General features: G+C 35.2%; 1 protein-coding gene and 1 long non-coding RNA gene across 4 annotated transcripts in view; one reads left to right on the forward strand and one right to left on the reverse strand.

Annotated features, from left to right (window-relative positions):
* Nucleotides 1-12,646, forward strand: part of ARHGAP15 (Rho GTPase activating protein 15) — a 608,201-nt gene that overhangs the window by 514,294 nt on the left and 81,261 nt on the right. The gene's annotated exons all lie outside the window — the stretch shown is intronic.
* Nucleotides 755-12,480, reverse strand: LOC144291799 (uncharacterized). The gene is made up of 2 exons (XR_013359334.1): nt 12,170-12,480; nt 755-1,716 (listed from the first exon to the last, which is right to left on the reverse strand). It is a non-coding gene; the product is annotated as an uncharacterized LOC144291799 (long non-coding RNA).

Genomic DNA, 12,646 nt, shown 5'->3' on the forward strand with positions numbered 1-12,646 from the left:
ACCTCTTATCTAGAAATAGTAACAACAAGGAGAATTGTTGATGACCATTAAATAACATAGGGATGTGTCTTAATTTTATCTCATCCCACATTGTATTCGTTTTCTATTGCTGCTACAAGAACGTAATCACTTATTATCTTACAGGTCTGGAGCTTGGTTAGAAGTCTGACAAGGGTCTCAACGGGTTAAAATCAAGGTTTTTGGAAGGTCTGTGTTCCTTTCTAAAGACTCTAGGGAAGAATTCATTTTCTGGGCCTTTTCTTGCGTATAAAAGCCTACTACATTCCCCAGCTCATGGCCCCTTTCCTCCATCTTCAGAACCAGCAAACACAGCAGTGTCTGGATTTCTCAGAATATTCCTTCATAGTCACCATCTCTCTCTGACCACAACTAGAAAATCTCTGCTTTTAAGGAATCGTGATTAGATAAGGCCCACCCAGATAACTCAGGATAATCTCCTCATCTCAAGGTCCTTAATTTAATCACATCTGCAAAGTCTTTTTTGCTATGAAGATAACATCTGCATAGGTTCCCAGGATTAGAACATAGGCGTCTTTGGCGGTCCATTATTCTGCCTACCACACATGTTAACCAGGATATCACATTGCTTAAATGATAAATACTTGAAATCCTGCATTGTTCTTGCACAAATTAATGGAACAAAAAATGTGTAGTCTGTGTCAGCTATGAAAAAAAGAGAAGTAAGAGGAAATGAGGAGGGGTACAAGGGTACAAAAAAAAAGAGACTCCCCACTTAAGGACTATGTATTTTATTATGAAAATCTGATTATCGATAATAACTACTTTGAAAATACATGCAGAACAGAGAGGCATGTTGACTTAATCTTCAAGAAAATGCAATTTATCATAATTTGGAATAAATCATGATAAAAGTTCAGATAAGAATAAAGCTTTGAAGAGAAGCAAAAAGGGCTTGAGGTGTGCTTTGTAGATTGAGTAAAATTGGAATGGAGAATAGTTAACACTGTTGTTAAACCTATATGCAGACTAACTTTCAAGTCTCATGGGATAGAAAATACTGTGGAGATATTCATCTGAATCTTGACAATATGTTGATGTGACATTCCCATCGCCTCCTAAAAGGTTTCCTCACTGTCTTGATTCTATTTTCTTTTTATTTTCAATCATTGTATTGTGTTTAGCATACAGAGCAAAATTTGGCGACAGCTTTGCGTTCTGAATGACTAATGAATTGTTCATCTGTGTGTAGGATCTCCCTGGTGCAAACTCTGTGTGAGTCTCTATTCCTCCCTATTCAAAGATGACATCGTTGATTGTGGTGATATTACCCATGTATGCAGATCCAGCTGAAAAGACAAATGAGAGACCAACATTCCTTTCTAAAACCCCATGCCCTTAAACTATGTCCTTTGTTTGCAGGCGCAATCTGCTGTTTGACAAGTCTGTATTCTGATTCTTCCTTTTTATGCAGCCTACATGGCGATCTAGCTCTGAATAAGACGCCCTGTTCCTTTTTCTGCTGTGGTTCTGTCAGTTATTTTTGTCTCAAGAAGGCCAGAGTTCTGATGTACTTGTGGTTCAAGTCACCCTTATTCCAATTCTTTGATGAGCAATTCCAACTTTCTCTTCGAAGCTGAATACACAGACAATTCCTTAAAGTCAAGGGTACAGGCCACAGAGGCCCATAGAATCATTCAAGTTCATAACCTAAAACTTGGTTCCCAGCAGCACTTCCTAAACAGGAGGAATGAGAGAATAATTAAATCCATATGAGAATAAAATATAATTTCCAATATATTCTTCTTTCCTCTATGAAATATCAGAATTTTAATTGTTTCTGGATATTGGAATCATAGCTAAGTTGAAAATTTACATTTCTCTCATGCCTCAGATCCCTGAGTTTAGATCTTAAAATGCTAAGTATGACTAACATTTACTGAGCATTTATTATGTACCGAGTACTAATCTAAGCACATTAAGTGTCAATTTAAGCTGTACAGCAATCCTAAGAGCAGGTGCTATTGCTATTGTTATTTTACAGAATAGAAAAATTGAAGTTTAGCAAAGTTATCCTTGTTTCCTCGGGAGAGGGACTGGCATTCAAACCTTATTTAGCCACTAAACTACACTGCCTCGCCCATGTCTCTTATCTTAGAGCATAGTTGGACACCAATAGGTTACCTAAAGCAGAATGGAGCCCAGTGAGAAAAAGTAGACTTAGAACTAGTGCCTAGAACAGTGTCTGGAACACAATAGGTCAAAGGAATGAATGAATGAACAAACTAAACTTATCCTGTCATGGGTCAAATACTTGAAGACAGATACAATGTAGGAATCACTTGGAAATCCAAAAAGTTAGTGAGAGCAACAACCGTGATTGTTGAACACTAGCTATATAGCGCAACTGTGCTACAGGCTTTCTATAAAGTCAGGGTAACTTAAACGGCACCTATCACTCACACCTTTTTAAAATAAGGAAACTAAAGCTCAGAAAATTTATGTAATTTGTGGAGCCAAGATTTAAATCCAGGTCTCTCTGGTTCCAGGAGCCAAGGACTTAACCTCTGGTGTGCTCATAGGCTTCAGTCCAGCGGGATTTCAAGCCTCCATCAGGAGATATATCACATGAAGCCATCAGGGCAAATGTAACATTAGGTTATATTTTATCATTCACACAAACAACTGACAGGAAGAGGACCACAAGGCTCTAGTTACCAGAGGGACCCAGGATATGTCTGATCTCATCACCAACACGTAGAGTCAGGCAGAAAAGGACCAAGTGGAAGGAAGCCCAATGTATCCCACTGAAATTAAGTCTCGGCTGAGACAAGAAGCAAAAGTGACATGCCATTTAGGTAGCATATGTGAGCTATGCAGTCTAGAGTGTCTTAAATGTCCACTACTACTTAAAGTCAGGTCAGACCTTAGACACCAAGGAGAAACTGAGCTCACTGGTGGCAGTTAATTGTTCCATGATGGACAGAAGAGACAAGAACTCTTTTAGCCTCCTCCTAAAAAGGCCCTTGTTGCTCCTTAAAGTTCTTAGAGCAAATGCTGCATCTGTTCCCAACCTCATTCCAGCTCCCTTTATTTATATCACCTATTTTTTTTCTCTCTCTTATAGTGCAAAGACCTCACCTCTCTCTCTGTGTTTCTCCTGCTATTGTGATTCTTCTTGGTATCAACATATTTTCTGTGTAATATATATCATACCTTCTATCGGAAGTTGAGACAGTACAAATGATAAAATCCGAGTTTGAAGATTCGTGAGACTGACAACTGACATCAGCTTGTGTTCGCTTTTTCTTAGTCATGCCGCCTACCAGACCAGCAGAAAGTCAGTGCAAAAGACACAGAAAATCAACGATACACATGAGGGTGTTTCCACCTGCCCCTGCCTATTCCATACAACAGCATACCACAAATTTCATATTTTCAACAGCTTGCACATAGAGAGGGATCCAACAGATCACTGGAGATCAGACTCTGTGGGCATCCTATTATTTTCACCATTTGGCTGCTGGTGGTGATCACATCATCTTTCAAGGTCACCTTACAGTATTATTTCTTTCTGTGCCAGTTACACCTATCAAGCTCCTCAATGTCTCTTATTCCAATATCACATCCCCTTCAGGAAGCAGGACTGGCCCTGTCCTATCAATGAAATCTAAGGAAACTGAATATTATATATCAACCTTTTTATATATTTTTTTAAAAAAATATTATTTTGCGTATTGCAGGTTTCTAAAGATGAACCTATTATCTCTATTTAATCAGCAGGTAAATTGACCTGACTTACTAAACCAAATGGGTTAATTGAGGTTAAAACATCAAGTTCAGGCCAAAGAAAACCATTGGCAGAAATTACTAGAAAATAATTCTCAGGAATACTCATTAGTTCTTCTGGCTTTAACTACACTACCTCCTTTCTACAACTATATTTTCTTTGAGAACAATGTGTTAATGGCATGCCTACTGAGAAAATGATGTGTGAGTAAGCTAAATAAAATAGTCTTGTTATTGGTTGAACAATAATTGAACATTACTGTGAGCAATGTTCATACATTATAATGCAATGAAGAAGCAGCTTTAGGTTTTGTTTGAAGGGTCCTTTTGTGAAACCATTATTTTGGTTCAATAGTCAAAAGTTAGGCTTTATTAACTAGTCTCTTTACATCAGTGGGGGATTGGTTTCTAGGTACACACGTGGTTCTCTGAGTATTTCTAATTGAATGGCTACTGGAAGGAGTAGCTCCTTTGAATGTGCCATTAGTAATGGCTCTTTTTGATATATCAGAGCAGTTGGATACAATGCATCATTTCTGATTTAGGAGATAATTTTGCCTTTAATTATAAAAGTAAAGGATTACTGGGGCATCTCAGTGGCTCAGTCAGTTAAGGGTCTGCCTTCGGTTCAGGTCATGATCCCATCGTCCTGGGATCAAGCCCCACATCAGGTTCCCTGCTCAGCAGGAGCCTGTTTCTCTCTCTCCCTCTCTTGCTCCCCCTGCTTGTGCTCTCTCACTCTCTCTCTGTCAAATAAATAAATAAAATATTTTTTTTTAAAAGTAGATTATTGATTTAACTAAAGAGCCTCATATGTATGGACATCTTAAATAAGATTATGCTAGAGGGGGATCCCAGCAAAATTTGGGGGTATTTAAAGAAATGACAAATTTATAGGTGTCCCACTAAAACAATGATGGCAAAGGAAAAAGTCAAGTAGTTTGTTTCAGTAATGATCAATAGTCAGCCATTATTATTATATAGCCTTGCCTTCAGTGTGTTTGGCTGTGGGTAATTCCATGAAATCAGATTGTCTATTATTTATTTTCATCTCTATGTAATCTTTAAAGAGCTAATCAAGCAGTCTATTCAACAACATTCTAATACTTTATTTGGAATGCTTTGATTTTCTTAAATATAATAAAGAATATTTATATAGGTAAATTCATATCAATTTTTTGGTGTGATCTCAAGCCAAAAATGTTCTCCTCTTGTAACATGGCTGAAGATAAGAGAATTATCATTAGTGACCTACTGAGGACTCCATGACATAAACTTCATATAAGGTTTTATATATACCACAAATAGTGTGTACTTCATGATATTTTTATTAACAGAGAAGTAACTATAACCTAAGCCATTCCATGCCTGCTCTAATAAAAATAATATTTTCCCTAAATAGAGGGAGATGAAGAGCATTATTTGAGACTGATTAGTAAACTTTTATTTCAGAAGTACTACCACAACTAATGGATATTAAGAGCCAAAATATGAGGCAAATCTCCTGTATACACGTCAGAAGATCCAGATAATTTTTAAGTTAACTAATGGACTTCACTACAAATATTACATGATATATTCAGTATTAGTGATTTTAAAATTTAGCCAAAAAGGTACACTTGCATTAAACTGGTTCTATTTATTAATTTATTAATTAATTAATTTATTTAAAAACTGATTCAATTTAATAAGAAAGGTACAGAACCTCAACTTAGCCCCATTGATTCAGGAAATGAAGGAAATACTGAGCCACTAAGCCAGAATACTTTTCATATGAGATTGGGTGCTCTTCCATTTGCCATGGTATCTTTAATGGTCCAGTCTGAGAACAAGTTAAATCAATATTTACATTCATTTATTTTGCCTACAATATAAATATCCAAGGGCAGTGGTAAAACACATAATTTAGAATTTGTTTAAGCTCTAATTTGAATACAAGCATATCAAGAAGTTATTTTGCATTCTTAATCTTTGATTCCAGAAAATTTGAGCTTAAAAACATAGATCAGAAAGACAGTGTTTGCTTCTCTACATAATGGAATAACTGCTAATGAACTCTCCCTCCCACTCTAAACAACTAATGCAATTTGACAAAACATAAGAGGCCTTAATGACATATCATCACAATGATACAATGAAGATGGCTAGAGATGTAAAGAAGCAAAAGATACAGCCCACCATCGAGAAAAAAGCAGAGAACAGAATCAGAACTTAAGATGACCATGACAGTAAAATTAACACATAATGATTTTAGAACAGCTATTATAAAAACATTCAAAGACTTAAGGGAAACATGGCCTTATTGAGTAAACAGATTGAAAACCTCAGCATAGAAATGTAGGATAGAAAAACAAAGAGAGGAAAAGAAAAGAAAAAAAGAATAGTACCTAATGGAAGTCCAAGAACTGAAAAGTTCTATATCTGAAATAAAATTTACTGAATTGGCTTACGAATAGATAGGTATTTACAATATAAAACATCAGTGAACCTGAAGACTTGTAATAGATATTATATATTATAGATATCTATTTTACATATATATTAGGGGAAAAATGACCTAAATATCCCAAATTTGATGAAAAACTTCAACTTAAATCCAGAAATTTCGGCAAATCTTAAATAGATAATATATGAAAGGAAACCAAAAACCCTAAACAATAAATTTGAACTTAAAGCCAAAGATGGAAATAAACATTTTTAAAGTTTACAGAGAAATCAAAATATGATTTATGCATATATGGTACCTACATGAATTGTGACTGACTTCTCACTAAATACAAAAGTAAAACATCCTTAAACTGCTGAGTAAAAATCAATACAGTGTCTTACTATTTCTATTCAAAATTCTACAAAATTTCCAAGCCAGCACATAAGAAAAAAAAAAAAAATTGGAAAAATAGCTCACAGATGACATTATTATTTGCATAGAAAAATCTAAGGAATGTATGAAAAACATTACTGGAAATAATAAGCAAATTTATAAAAGTCATAGGATCAAGATCAGTAAAGAAAAATGATTGTATATCTGTATGCAAGCAAGCAGCAAACGATAAGAAGTTGAAATTTTAAGGATTTAAATTAAAAATTACATCAGAAACTAAAACATTGCTGAGAGAAAATTTGAGAGACCTAAATAAATGAAATATACAATGTTCATGGATTAGAAGATTCAATACTGGTAAGAAGTCAGCCTTACTTAAATTGACCAACACATTTAACACAATCGAATTTCAAACAAGCATTTTTATAGACATTGATATGTTGATTCTAAAATTAATATGAAAATGAAAACAGCATGGAACAGTCAAAACAATCTTGAAAAGAAGAAAACAATCAATGGGAAAGAAGAAAAGAAAAGTCTTTTCAACTTTTCAACAAATAAAACTAGAGCAGTTGATTAGGAAAAAAAAAAAAAAATCTGTGGTTCCGACCTCATATACACAAAATTAATTTAAGATTGACTATAAACTTAAAGGTAACATCCAAGTATTCATAGGTACACATTGTAGAGTACCTTCAAGACCTGAAAGTAGGCAAAGTTGTACTTGTTTTTGTTTTGTTTTGTTTTGTTTTGTTTTGTTTTGTTTTGTTTTGTTTTACTAATCTCTATGCCCAATGTGGTGCTTGAATCCACAACCCTGAGATCAAGAGTCACGTGCTCCACCCACTGACCCAGCCAAGCACCTCTAGGCAAAGATCTTTTAGACAAGGCATAGAAAACAATAACCTTAAAAGAGAAACTTGCATTGGACTTTATAAAAGTCACCATTAAGAAAATAGAAAGCAAGCCACAAATTGGGGGAAAAATGCTAATAACACATATATCTGACAAAAGCTTCATATAAAAAGGTAGGATATAAAAATATCTTTCAAATCAAACAACCCTATAAAAATGGACAGAAGATTTAAACAGACCTTCACAAAAGAAGACATACAGATGGTCATTGAACAGGAAAATATGAAAAGTCTATTGACATTAATAGTCAGGTCATCAGAGGAATGCAAATTAAAGCCACAATGGAAAAAATAAATAAATAAAGCCACAATGAAATACAACTTTACCTCATCAAATGACTAAAATTAAAAGGATGAATAATCCCAAATATTGGTGAAAATAGCAACTAAAACTCTTGTACATTACTGAGGAAAGTATAAAATGACACAATAATTTTAGAAAAATGTTAGGCAGTTTCTTAAAAATTGAACATACTCCTACCTAAAAGAGTATGACTCAAAAATTGTACTTCTACTTATATACCCAAGAGCAATTAAAAAACATTAATCAACTAAAAAGCTTGTACAAGAATTTACAAACTTTTCTTTTATTATAGCCCCAAAACTTTAAAATGACTCCTACGTTGTTGGTAACATTAGTGCATACATTTGTCAAAGCTAATTAAATTGTACACGTAAGATTTGTGCATTTAACTGTATGAATTTTACCCCAACTTTCCTTCAACTAAAAACAACAAAGTGGTTTGTTTCACTATTGTTAACCTCTTTTGATTCTACATACTTCCCATAGTTATCTCCTTCATCGTTTCCTTAATCCTGATGGTTCCAATGATTCTAAACTTAATTCAGAGCTTCTGAAAGTGGTGGAGACCCAGTCTACCAGTTAGTTAGGCAAAACTCTTAAAGCAATGGAAGGAAATAGGAAATTTAACCTGATGAACCTGCCTCGGAATTTCTGTGTTATGAACATAAAATTTTGGAACACATGGTTGGCGTACTTAGTAGCTAAATCATGAGTTTCAACGCTAGAATCAGTGAGAATGTGCCTAGTAAACCAGGGAATGTATATTGTTCTATTTACTGGACTAGGGAATGAAAAAAGCTCCTTGATTATTGGAACCCTCAGCTCCACTTTCATGAAGCCTCTCTGGATTCTCTCAGATAGCTCTATTTTTCTTCTTCAAATTCCCATAGAAATTTATACTTCTTTACTGTGCTTTGCATTTTAATTATGTCCATGTTGTATCACCCCTTTCTGGTCGGTATGCTCTTGAGGCTAAAAACTGTTTATTATCTCTGTCATTCATAGCACCTAATGTTATTTAATTTAGATCAGGAGCTTGGTAAAGGTTTTAAATATTCGATGGATTGAATTTGATTGGACTAGATGAAATAACCTTTATAGATAATAGAGTCACAGGTCAGGCAATATGAATAGGGATCTGAAGAATTAAATTCATTTGTGTTATCATAATAACAAAGTTATTGAAGACTCACCCTGGGAAGAAACTGAGCTGAGAAATTTTTAAAAATCAAAGATAAAGAAGGTATAGTATCTTCATTCAAAGTCCTATCATGCTGTCAGAGAAAAGACAATGTGTATAATTGATGTACAATAAAAAAGTGGAAAGTGTTGTGAAAAAAAGAGAGGGAGATATTAACACCTATGAAAATTCAAAAAGGGAAGAATATGGTTGCCTCTATTTTGACTCTTCTGTTGGAGAGCCTTGCTATCCATTACATCGAATTGAACTCATGTTCAGTGTAAGTATGCTGGGAAAGCCAAAGTAAATTCTAGTAAGAAGTTCTAGGGATTCTTTTGTCATAAAGAGAAAACCTTTTATAGAGGAGAATGTTCAGCATTCCTTCTAGAAATCAAGTGTGAGTGAATGGAAATGATGTCAAATTTTTTTTCCCCTTTCTTCCTGACAACAGAGACCACAAGCATGTGAGGAGCTCTGGTTTTTAATTGCATTTTTGTCCCTAACTTGATAGATGGCTTGGTCATTCACATAAGCCCTGTGTAACACATAGCCTTTGCATCTATAAAATTAGAGAATAGGACAGAATGGTTTTCAGGATCAAACTCAACTCTAAAAATGTCACAATTCTATGTTCTGTGGCTTTATGATTCTAATTATATCTGATAAGATCTTTCATGTGATTTGGTGATTGGAATGAGGTAGTCAGGTTTCCCAAACTTCATTGATCTGTATGCTAATTTCCTTGATAATGTTTTCAATAATACCAATGTTAAATATTTTTTTCTGAAAATCAAATGACTTCGTATTTAAATATATTCAGCATTGTCCTAAGTAATAATGTGCATGCAAGCATACATTTGAAGTGTTATATTTTCCTAATGCTCATTAAAATAAAAACATAACCATTAAATTTGTCCCTTGGCCACTAATGATACTGTATTCTACTTTAAGAAAAACTACTTCACCATACTAAGAAAGACTTATCCAATGTCTCTGGCTGTTGACGCTCAATCATAAATGTTATCAGAAGGGGTTAACCTATATGCAGCAGTATCTATAAAGACTAAAAAAATATATATGGAGCACTCAATCAGAATCTTCTAAATCCTGAGATTCAACTCTTAAGTGGGTATGTGCATTACCTGGAAAACAATTTGCAAAATAGATTTTTAAAGTTCAGAGTAAATTGGAGAAAAGGCTACATTACATTTGAACCTTAATAAATACTTAATAACCCATAAGACAAATAGCCATGAATTACTAGAATGATTTCAAGCACAGTGCTTCTGCATAGAGCAGGTTGGCTCTCTTATTTTTGCTCATTATAAAATAGGAGTTATAATACTGCAAAGTTTATTAGCTCTGTTGATTTGTGTATTTTATAAAATAAGACATTTGAATAATATGAAACCAGAACCATTAGGAAAATCTATTTCCCCTCTCTTCTTTCTCTTCTCTATCTAGTCTCCCCTGCCCAAGATAGCTGTAAAATGTCTTTCGCATAGAGAGGGAAAAAATGTGAAGATTCCTCTAACTCTGTTCTCTTTTATAGAGATTGTTTATTTCTTGAGTGAGAGGTATATGTGTGTGTGTGTGTGTGTGTGCATGCGCACGCGCGTGCGTGTGTGTATGTGTGTGTGTGTGTACAAGCTTAGGTCCTCAGGTGGAACCGTGGTTCCTGTGCTTTCGTCCTCGAAGCTGTTTTTCTGGAAGGGAATGGAGGCAGCTGTGTTTACAGCTCAAGTCTTGGCATACATTTACCAGAATCTATTATTCATATCATTCAGTATCAGGGAGAGATCTCAGGCCACCTGTCTATCTGACAAATTCACCCTTTTGTGAGCTTTCTGTTCATAGCAAATTATGTTCACATTGATGAATTGAGTTTTTATGAGCATTGCTAACTAACATTCTCACAGAAGGCCAGGGGCAAGAGCCTGCAAGTGTTGCTGGTCCACAAGTAAATGATAAAAAAAAAAAAAAAAAAAAAAAAAGAAAGAAAGAAAAAAATGGTAGTGTTTAAAGACAATTTGCCATGGAGGGATAGTTAAATCATTTGGCAGTGCCTTAATATTTATAATTCCAAGACTTTCCATAAATTATTGCAAATACTTTACTTATAACAAACAAAAACACAGGAAAAATCCACACATTAATTTTCTCTGTGGCATAGAATATTAAAAAAAAAAAATTGTTCCACATTTTGACAGGTAACCATTGACCAGGGCAAAACATGGAGTGGTTGAAGTATGCCCAGCATTAATAAATCCAGCAATTTTATACTATAATGTGGAAAACTTGCAGCAATTATGGCTTAAATTCCAGATTCGTATTTCCATAGATACAAAATGGATTTTTTTTTAATCTCTAGAAATCCTATACTGGTTATAAAGCTAAGCCATGTGGCATGAGTTAAATAAATGAGAGCAATCTTTCACAAAAGACTAACAGAAATCCTTCTAAATGGTGGGTGGGGAAATACCCTACATTCATGATAGAAATGAAGATTTCCTTCAGGTTACATATAGAATTGGTTCTTCTCTCGGGCTTCTGAGAGAAGTCCCCTGCATTTATTCTGACTCTTATTCTGCATTTCATTTAAAGCTGCTGAAAAAGAGGAGAGAATTTCACAAGAAAGACACATTCTAGTTTTACTATACCTACATTTCAAAGCTCTAATTCAGAATCTACTTAAAATGACAAACCTGCTTGGGTGGCAGATCAACCAGTCAGTGTGCATTTGAACTAAAAATTTTAAGCAGCAAAACAAATTTTACAGCATAGTGAGGAATCCCATCAATAAAAATCCATGTTCTCGGTTCACTACAGAACTGTGACCCTGTCATCCCCAAAGTCAGATTATCACCTTTGATAAAGTACGGTCTTATTCTCTTAAGTCTTAGTAAAAGTCAGTGGAAAATTTCTAAGCTCTTCACAGTAGCCTGCCAAAATGTGTCAGACACATCACCTTTCAATGCAAAGACACCATAGCACAAAGAACACTTGGCATCATCCCTTGAAAATGCACACCTTTCGGAGGAGCAAATGGGAAGTGTAGTCTGTTAAACACCATATGTGAGGGAGCCGCACCAGTCTCATTTCTCCTTCCAAATGCTACAAGCTGCTACCTCGATGTGGTGTGTGTGACTCTGGGACAAAACTGGTGACAGCCAAGTGCCTACCTGGTCCCAATGTCAGGAAGCCTGTTGACCACTTGACTGTACTGCTCCGTATGCAACTACGTTTTTGTACCCCTGAGAAATAGACTGCCTAGGCCTCTATGTCAATGGACTAGCCTACGTGACACTTGCAGACGTGCCAGTGGTGGCCATTGCCCTCAGAGATTGGGTTTGCCATCCTTAAGCTACGGGGAGATGCAGAGGCAGGCAATTAGAACCCTTTTTCTTTTGTTGTTTACTTTTCCTTCTGGTCTAAATATATTACAGATAGATGTTTATGTCTTATCAAGAAGAAATTTTGAGAGAGTCATGGCAACGGAATGTTGCAATCACAGGTTTGACTGGAATTCTCCGTGGTAAGCATGGTGACCATTCATCCCAGATCCCCTGTACTCGTTGCGTTTTCACACGGTCCGTCCTTTTTTGCAACCCTGTTCCTAGTTTCATTCAGAAAATATGGAAAAATGCAGCTTTAAGGCA

The sequence above is a fragment of the Canis aureus genome, chromosome 20 (genome assembly GCF_053574225.1).
Source record: "Canis aureus isolate CA01 chromosome 20, VMU_Caureus_v.1.0, whole genome shotgun sequence".
Classification (NCBI taxonomy): Eukaryota; Metazoa; Chordata; class Mammalia; order Carnivora; family Canidae; genus Canis; species Canis aureus.